The sequence below is a fragment of the Tursiops truncatus genome, chromosome 11, assembly GCF_011762595.2.
Source record: "Tursiops truncatus isolate mTurTru1 chromosome 11, mTurTru1.mat.Y, whole genome shotgun sequence".
In the NCBI taxonomy this organism is placed as follows: Eukaryota; Metazoa; Chordata; class Mammalia; order Artiodactyla; family Delphinidae; genus Tursiops; species Tursiops truncatus.
In genome coordinates, this window is record NC_047044.1 from 45,550,378 (window position 1) to 45,559,325 (window position 8,948).

Genomic DNA, 8,948 nt, shown 5'->3' on the forward strand with positions numbered 1-8,948 from the left:
GGCAAGGTTTTCATTTTCCATGAAGGGTCTCCAAAAGTCTGAGGCTTTTTCAAATTATTATTTAAAACTTCAATTTGTGGTTTGTGGTTGTTAGTTCAAGGCAATATATCCACCTAAAATGGAACCTCTCTTCTCTTGAATTTGCTCTATTTTCTAAAGCCTATAAATCTTAAAGTCTTGAAGATTGTACTTTGAGGCACTGTTGAATGAATAAAATATATCACATTCATGTTGGCCTCTAGAGGTCACAAATGCAACAGAATCTTGTTTCCTTCTCTTCTCTTCAAGAGTGATTTTGACAGCCCACAAACCACAATGGTTTTGATGCATGTGTGTGGTCACTGTAATTCTTGTGATTCTAATGATTGCATTACAAGGATAAGTTTGCTTACAAATATGTTCAGAACCTTACTTTTAAAACCAGCATTTTCTAAATATTAATGGCCTTGGAGAACAGGAGAAAGCAATAGAAAGATGTCTTTGGAATCTCTGCAAATGTTTTTTCAAAATGCAGAAAGTGAGGATATATTATTCTGAAGAAGACCAGTTGGATTTTTTTGCTATCACTTTTGTGTACCAATAACAAATAAAAAACATTTATTTTATATATTCAATAAAAATATTTGAAAAATATGCATTTGTGTATAAATGGAAAAGTACTGTTGGTGTGCTATTTACATAAAGTAGTTAAAACATAATTTAAATTGGTTAAAATATTATGAAAACATTTTAAGAAGCAATAAATCTGGTGGTCAGTAGAGCTCTGAATTTTTTAATATTTTAATTTTGTGGTGTTTTCTAATAAAAATCTCTACCACTTATTGGTCGTTTACAACCCATGAGGCATCACCTAAGTGCTCTTTAAACATATTATTCCATTTACTTTCACAACAACCCTATGCAGACCTTTTGCTAAATTTAAAAATTGATGCTTTTTATTTGCTTGTTTTTTCTTAGGAAGTGTTTCCAACAAAGAGTTGGAAAGACCCATTTATATTAATCTGGAGAAAATAAGCATAGGTATTTCAAATTTTAAGTAACTATTTGAAATGAAAATATCGGTCAAACAAGTACATAGATTCATTTAATTGAGAGACAATTAAAAAAAAGAATGCCAGATCAATATAGGCAGTTAATAAAACATGACTACTATTGCTATATCACTATCCTAATTTTTGCTTACTTTATGTTCCCTAGAGATTACTTCATAAAGCCACTTCTCAATATTTTGCAAGCTATGAATTGCAATAATGCATACTAAGTATTTAGTAGTAATACTGAAATGGAGCAGGACTGAAATGGTCCTTGCCCCCCATGTCCTCAGTCTGCCTTTTTTCTGTGGAAAAACTTTAGCCAAAGAATAAGTTTAATCAGAGAAGTGAGAAAATGCAGAAGCAAACAAAAGCAGTCAAACAGGACAAAACAATAATAGTTTGGTCAGTAAGCATAATCAAGGACCTTTAGTTCCTTCTCAAGGGCTATAGGTAATATTCTGAGCCATATCCTATGAGCTGTCTTATAGACACTGAAATCCCCACCAGGGGGAAGAGTTAATTACGTGATGACCAGACTGTCATAAGATGCCACAATTCTGAGAACTGGCCTCAAGGAAATGGGAAAAAACCGACCCGGAGCTGAAGATTAACTGTCCTTAAAATAATCAAGATGACGCTGGTCAGACCACCGATGACCAATTTCAAGATGACTGTCAGAGACTATCGTTTCTGCACGTAGCCCCTCCCTCCACCTATAACAGCTCTTACCCACTGACTGTCAGTGGGGGGGAGTCGGCCTCTGGACAGATGTCCCCCCTCCGCCCCACACCGGTTGCTGGCATACAAAATGAAGCAAACTTTCCTTTCCACTAACCTTGCCTCTATATTGGCTTTTGAGCGGCGAGCCGCCGGACCCCACTTTCGGTTACAATACCAACCCAGGAACCAATGTTGAAAATTACTCAATCTGTCATTTTTATAGAAGAAATGTTAAGACCCAGTGAAATGTACAGATATCATCAGGGGAATTGTCCTCTCCCGTCTGAGCTTGCTTCTTCACAGTGTGGAGAGAACATGCCTGGGCTTTGGAGTTAGAGCTGGGTTTAAATTCTGACTCCTTTATCGTGGGCAAGTTATTTATCCACTCTGAGCCAGATTTCTCTCTGTGAAGGGTGATAATTATATATTCTTAGCATGAAGCTGCCAGCATGGTGACTGCCCAGCCTTCCTCTCCTCTTTACCTTGCTCTGACAGGCAGTCATTAACTCCTTAGCGCTACAGGAAAGAAGGAAGGAAACAGCTGTGAGGTGGAGTCTTCCCTGCTCTCCATTATCTTCCACACTTCCTCCCCAGCAGAGTTCTATTAACTCTCAGCAGTCACTCTCTTTTAATTAGATGATTGGAAAAGGAAAGGGATCATGGAGACTACTGGCTGGCATCTGGATTAGTTGGCAAGGGCAGTTTGGATGAACAAACAACGTGAATAAAGGGTTTTGTACCTACGCCCCAGGGGTCTCAGAGCAAATCTTCAAATACAAGAGATGGTAAAAGAGAAATACTATTTGTAAAGTGGACAGACAATACAGCAGAAGAGTTGTGAGAAGGGGTTGCAGAGCCAGACCGCCGGGCTTTAAATTCCACCTCTGCCACTTGCCTGCTGTGGAACGCTTTGCAAATTACTTAACCTTTCTGTGCCTCAGTTTCTTCATCTTTAACCTGGTGATTATTAGAGTCCTCACCTCAGGGGCTGTTGTGAAGTTTCCATGAGTTAATATGTGTGAAGCGTTAGAACAGTGCCCAACATTGTAAGCTCCACATGGGTGATTATTGCTGTTATGAATGATTACAAAATAAACCAATGCAAACGTGACTGCCTACGTTAAGAAAAGTTTAAATTATGCTCTTTAAAAAAATGTCATTAATATAGGCTACTTCCTTCCCCACCTTGAATTTTGATCCTGGTATACGGGTTTGAATAACTGAAAACAATGCACAGTTGAAGTCAGAGTGAAAATTCCAGGAGATGAAATATAGCAGAACCCCTGCATTACAGTTTTCATACCAAAGCTAAAATGAATCCAGGTTTGCTTTAAGCTGGCACCTTTGTTTTGTTTGGTTTGGTTTTAAAGAGTAGGTTGTTCCTAAAAGACAGTATGGCTTTTGGTAAGTGTTTCAAAATGTCTGATGAAGCTTCAAAGTTTGAACTAAGACCAGGCCAGGTGCTTTTGTCATTAAAAAAATTGTGTTGATTTGCAAAATGCAGTTAAGACCTCTGAAAAGGAGACCTAAATCGTGCCAAATCTAATATCATAAAGACACAATGATATTATCTACCTTTGTTTGTCTTTTCTTTTTCCCTTTTCTTTCTTTTCTTTTTTTCCCCTGCACACTAATTTAAGAAAACTCAAAAAATAGAGTAAGACCTGAATTTAGACTACATTTACTTGCTTGTGCATGGATAACTTCCCTCACATCCAGATGAATTTTTACATAGATATCTACAGTTATTTCAAACTCAACACACTCTAATGAAACTTATATTCTCTTTTAAAACTCTGTCATTTGTGGGGCTCCTCTAGTTCCATTAAGAGCACCGTCACCCATCCAGTTTTCCATCTTGATACCTTTGAGTCATCATTTTGATCATAGAATCTTGTTAAATCTACATCTGGAATGACTGTGAAGTCTGCCTTTTTCTTTCCCAGGGCCAGCCTCACCCTCTGCCCCTCTTTGTCCCACAGCTTTTGCTTGTCCATGTTGGATAGTCTAAGTAATTTCCTGGTTTTGGGCCTCAAATCTAAAAATTTGCAACAGGTTTTTAAAAATATATTGTTTTAGTTACTCCCTAGAATCTCAGTTTAATTACAGTATTCAGCTTCTCTCTCTAGCCATCCTGGAGATCTTCTCCTGTCTTTGTTTCCTGAGTATTGTGTGTCCTAGAACATGGTAGATGTTCCATGAATGTTTGTTGAATGAATGAATAAGCCCCCCAAAGAGTGTCAATTTATTCATGTGCCAAAATGGTTTCACACAAGGAGGTGTCAACTATGAAGTAGTTCTAAGAAACAAAATGTAAACATAAATTATTTGAATTGATGGCTTGAAGAGATTCTAGTTTCAAAAGCATACACATTTTGGTAGGAAATCTAAGATTTGAAGAGAAGTATTTGTGAAGACCAAGTTTATTTAACACTCAGAATCATAGATGAGATCCGCAATCAGATATTTTTTAAATGTGGTAGGAAAAAAAAAGCCAGTTCCCCTCCCATAAATGAAATCTATGGCAGGAATGGCCAGGTGTCCACCAGAGATTTATGCTCCACCCTCTCTAGTGTTGAGTTGTTGCTGGGAAGCAGCTGCCTAGCCAGCCCTCCAGGTGTCGGTGGGGCTATGTCATTGTTCCCACCAGTGGGTAATAGGGAAGGTGAGTTATTTCACTTCTGGACTAAGGAGGTTAAGAAGTGGCGTACCTTCATTATTCTATCTTTCCCCATCTGCCAGCTAGCATCAGAGGACTACAAGACTTCCAGCAAGTGACAGAGAAACAAGGTGGAAAGAGCCTGTATCACTGCATCGTTGTTGTTGTGATTTTTAAGAATTAACCTTTGTTACATAGAGTCTGGGGTGTTGGATGATGAGCTCTGATTCAACAAAAGGCCACAAGGGAATTGAAATAGAGAAGCTTGTGACTCAGAGGTCCTGGAGGAGGTACATGGTATGCCTCAAGGACCTTGTGGGGAGGCCAAGAAAGAGTACAGGAAGAGAGACAGCAGAACTTGGGACTCATGCCTTTATTAGGGTCTCTGAGTAGAGTAGTTTGGCATTCCTTGGCTAAGACCAGATTGGTCAGTTCAAACCAAGAGTGGGTGAGAACGCTTATCACAAGTTGGCTGGGGGAACATATCAGGAACTTACATCTACTTGCAACTCTATGGGCTGTTATCTAATGCATGTGCTTGAGGGAGGGGCAAGTGGCAGTTTAAGGCCCCCCACAGGCTACTTAGCCACACAAAACATATGCCAATGCAGCGATATTATATAATCATCAAATGGAGGGAAGCCACTTTCAAACAAGGAACATGCACAATAGACTCTTACATGAATACGAAATAGACTTTTATTGGGTTAGGCCAGCAGAATTTTGGGGTATATTCATTATAGTATTGCTGGTATTTGTGTGTATTATATATGCTAGTATTCCTCTAACTAATACACTGTCTGATTCCCATGTATTCATATACTGACTCTATAATAATATTGCATGTCCTTCACAGGCTGGCAATGTGTCTCATAAATTTCTGTACTTACCATAACACTTAATCTAGGGCTGATCACATTCTTTTCAATTCATAAGCATATATGTTCATAAAATTGTGTATATCAGATAAGATGATTGAACGTTGTTTTGAGGGAAACCATCTTCTACGAAATATCTCTTGCTGTCTTCTTAATACATAGGGCAGTTATTTGAATGGTAAAGTCATTAAACTTGGTTGCTAGTTTTTTTTTTTTTTAATAACTTGAAATTTATTGAAGAATTTTCAGCTCAAGTTTGACTTTACAGAGCATTTCCTGACAACCTTACCTCATATGCCCCAAGGTAGAAATAATTATCCCTCTTTTAAACTTGTAAAGACATTTCTATGGTAACTACAACCCTGTATTGCTTAGTTGCTTGTGTATCTGTCCGTCTCTACTCTACTATAAGCTCTTTGAAATCAGGCACCATGTCATATGCATCTTTTTATCTCAATAGGCTAGAAATTCACTTATGACAAGACTTGGCCTGTGGTGCTCACTGGCTTTTACTTACTAGTAAGTAAGGAATAGATGTTTCAATTTTTACTTTCTGTATTACTTTCTCTTCCTAAACTAAGATCACTGAAGAAAATTGTAATTTGTTATCAAGAGCAGAAATATCTGAAATGAGATCAAGATAATAATAAAAATTTAAAATATATCAAAAGTCTTACCCATATGCAAACCTGAAAATGTGAGAATGTTTTAAGATAAAACAGTTACTACTCTTTCTAGAGATGAACTCATAAATGAGAGAAGATGAACAAGACAAATCACATATTTGAAAAACATGGTACTACACTATGTGTTAAATCTCAGCATTTTAATTTATTAAGTTTTTTAGTATTTTTAGAGAGGTAAAATGATAAAATAGAGGATGGCTATATTGTGAGTCTTGATTCTAAAGTGGACTGGCTATATATTATTGGATAAATCAGTCACTTAACCTTTCTGGGCATGAATCAAGTTCTTATCTGTGAGATGGGATTGTTAGACTGTGCATTCTAATTTTATGGTTTCAAGACTCATTATGAATGCAGGATGATTAAAAAATATGATATTCATTTAAAATGTTTTGTCTAGTATTTATTCTCATATATATTATCTTCAAAAGGTTGCATTTTAAATATTTGCAATCACTTTAATCTTGTGGCTTAGTTTCTTTTCTTGTTTATCAATTACTAACCTTTTAAATAATGTAATTTTTTAATTATTTTGATTTGATTTAAAAATACATAAAAGTATAAAGAAAAAAGTATAAATCACTTAGAGTGTTTTCACCAAAAGGAAGAAAGCACTTCATATTTTGTTATAGGTCTTTTCAGTATTTTTATTGTACATATTTTAAAAATTGGAATTGTGTTCTATGTAAAACATTTTCTCTCTCTCTTTCTTTCTTTTTGATTGTAACATTATCTTTAAAGCATTTTCACTTGTCACTGATTTGATTTTTTTTTTGGTATGGAAGATCCAGAATTTATTTAACCATTTCCCTGAATTTACTGTTTAATTATTTAGTCATTTTCACATTTTTAGTTTAAAATAAGCTACTCTAAACGTATTTCATTCACATCAAGCCCTGTTTATCAAAGCTGATTTTGAAATATAGTAAAGTGTACTTCAAATAGAAAAGACTAAAATTCTATATTCTTAAGTTAGTTTTCTATGCACGAGAAGTCAGCCATCTATCAACTTACATTTTACTCTTAACTAAGAATTCCTTAATTACTAGTAAAGAAAAAAAACCTGGAAAAACCAAATAGCATGAGAATACCTTTTATGGATCAGGAAGTGTTTTGAGAAACCTTAAATAAGTGATTAGCATGATTTATGTTCTACTCTTTTAAGAAATTATTAATTCAAGTGGCACAGAGTCAAACTTATAAATCACAATAAACCCATTTATATAATTTTCTTTCAATAGTATTTAGGCATTGTATTTAATCACTATTATGTTTATATTTCTTAATGATGGATAATGATGGATAGAGTCATTTGTACAAAGTTGCTTTGTGTTCATAATATTTTCTGCAAATGAAGATTTCACTGTTTGTATTAAAACACTACACATTTCCAAATATTGTTCTGAAAAAAAAAGTGCATCCTGATGAAAAATTTCTACTACGACATTATTCAAAGAGTCTGAACACTCCAGGGAACTAAGGGCATGGTGCGATGGAAGGGCACAGATCCAGAAAGTCTATCTTTTTATCTTGGCTTTGTAACTCTTTAGCTATTTGATTATAAGTGAGCAAACCTCCTTGTGCTTCCACATAGAGTAAATGAAAGGATTTGAGAGCATAATCACTCAATTCCCTTTCAGCTCTAAAATTCTATACACCTCTGATTCTCCTTTCCTAAGGTGAGGAAACAGATTGTATCAGAAAAATCTGATTCTGATCTATGATACATTGATTGCAGAAATGGCCCCAATTTCCCACCCCTCCCTGATTTGTACCCATTGCCATGTGACTTTGAATTTCTTCCTGTTTGAAGGTAGAGTCTATTTCTCTACTCCTCGAATCTGAGTTGGCCTTTGACTTGCTCTGGCTGGTAGAATGTGCAGAGATGAAGCTGTGCCCAGTTCCGAGCCAGGCCTCAATAGGCCTTGTGAAAGCTTTCATGCTCCCTGGCTGAACCTCGCCACTGTCTTGAGAATGAGCCTGTTGGAGGATGAGAGATTATGCTGGGCAGTGCTGAGTCAGCCCAGTTGTCACAGCCAAAACTTTAAACCCAGCCAAGACAGCTGGTACCTGACTACAAAAGCATGACTGAGTCTAGCTGGGACCAGAAGAACCATTCAATCACCAGCAGAATCTAGAACTAAATCATTGCTTATTATTTAAAGCCATTGAATTATGTAGTTGTTTGTTATGTTGTGCAGCATCCTTGTGGCAAATAGATAGCTGGTACATAATCCTTTAGAGCATTGTGCATACCTTGTTTGGCCCTTACTCTTGAGAATTCAGCTAGGGGTGTTATTTTCTTCTACCAATCCAATAGCTTACCTGAAAGTACTTGGTCCTGTGGGCATTGCACATGCAATGTATTTATGATTGATGTCATCATTTCTCCCCCTCTGCATCACACCAGAGCTGCTCCTTATGTATCTCCCATCTTGGTAGATATAGTATCACAATTCTTCCAGGTTGCCAACTAGAAACAGTCCTGGAGACATACTTAATACTCTTTCTTTTCTCCCCTGCCTCGCTGCCCCTTTTACTGCTGCTGTCTTAGTTTCAGCCTTAACTTTGCTTCAGAAAAGTTGCATTAAGTTTCTAACTGAGCTCTCTTAATATATAAATTCTCCCATAAGCTAAGCCTGGAGGCTCTGAAAGACAAGAGCCCATGCTAAACTTTCCATAGAGAAAAGAAATGTATCATTTTTGGACACTTGATCAAACTATCAAAAGAATATAAGATCAGCTATATACACTATGAACCCAAGTCAACAATTCTGTTGAATCTGCCAAAAAAAATAATCTTTAAAATCTCAGCAATACAGGAAAGAAAAACCAATTGTTACCACATCTAAATAATTTTCTTTGCTGAAACATCATTTCTTTGGGGAAACTTAAATACTTGCTGGGAAATATTAATGAAGGAATTCATCAATCATGGCACTGAAATCACTAAAACGCTATTTTTTTTTAA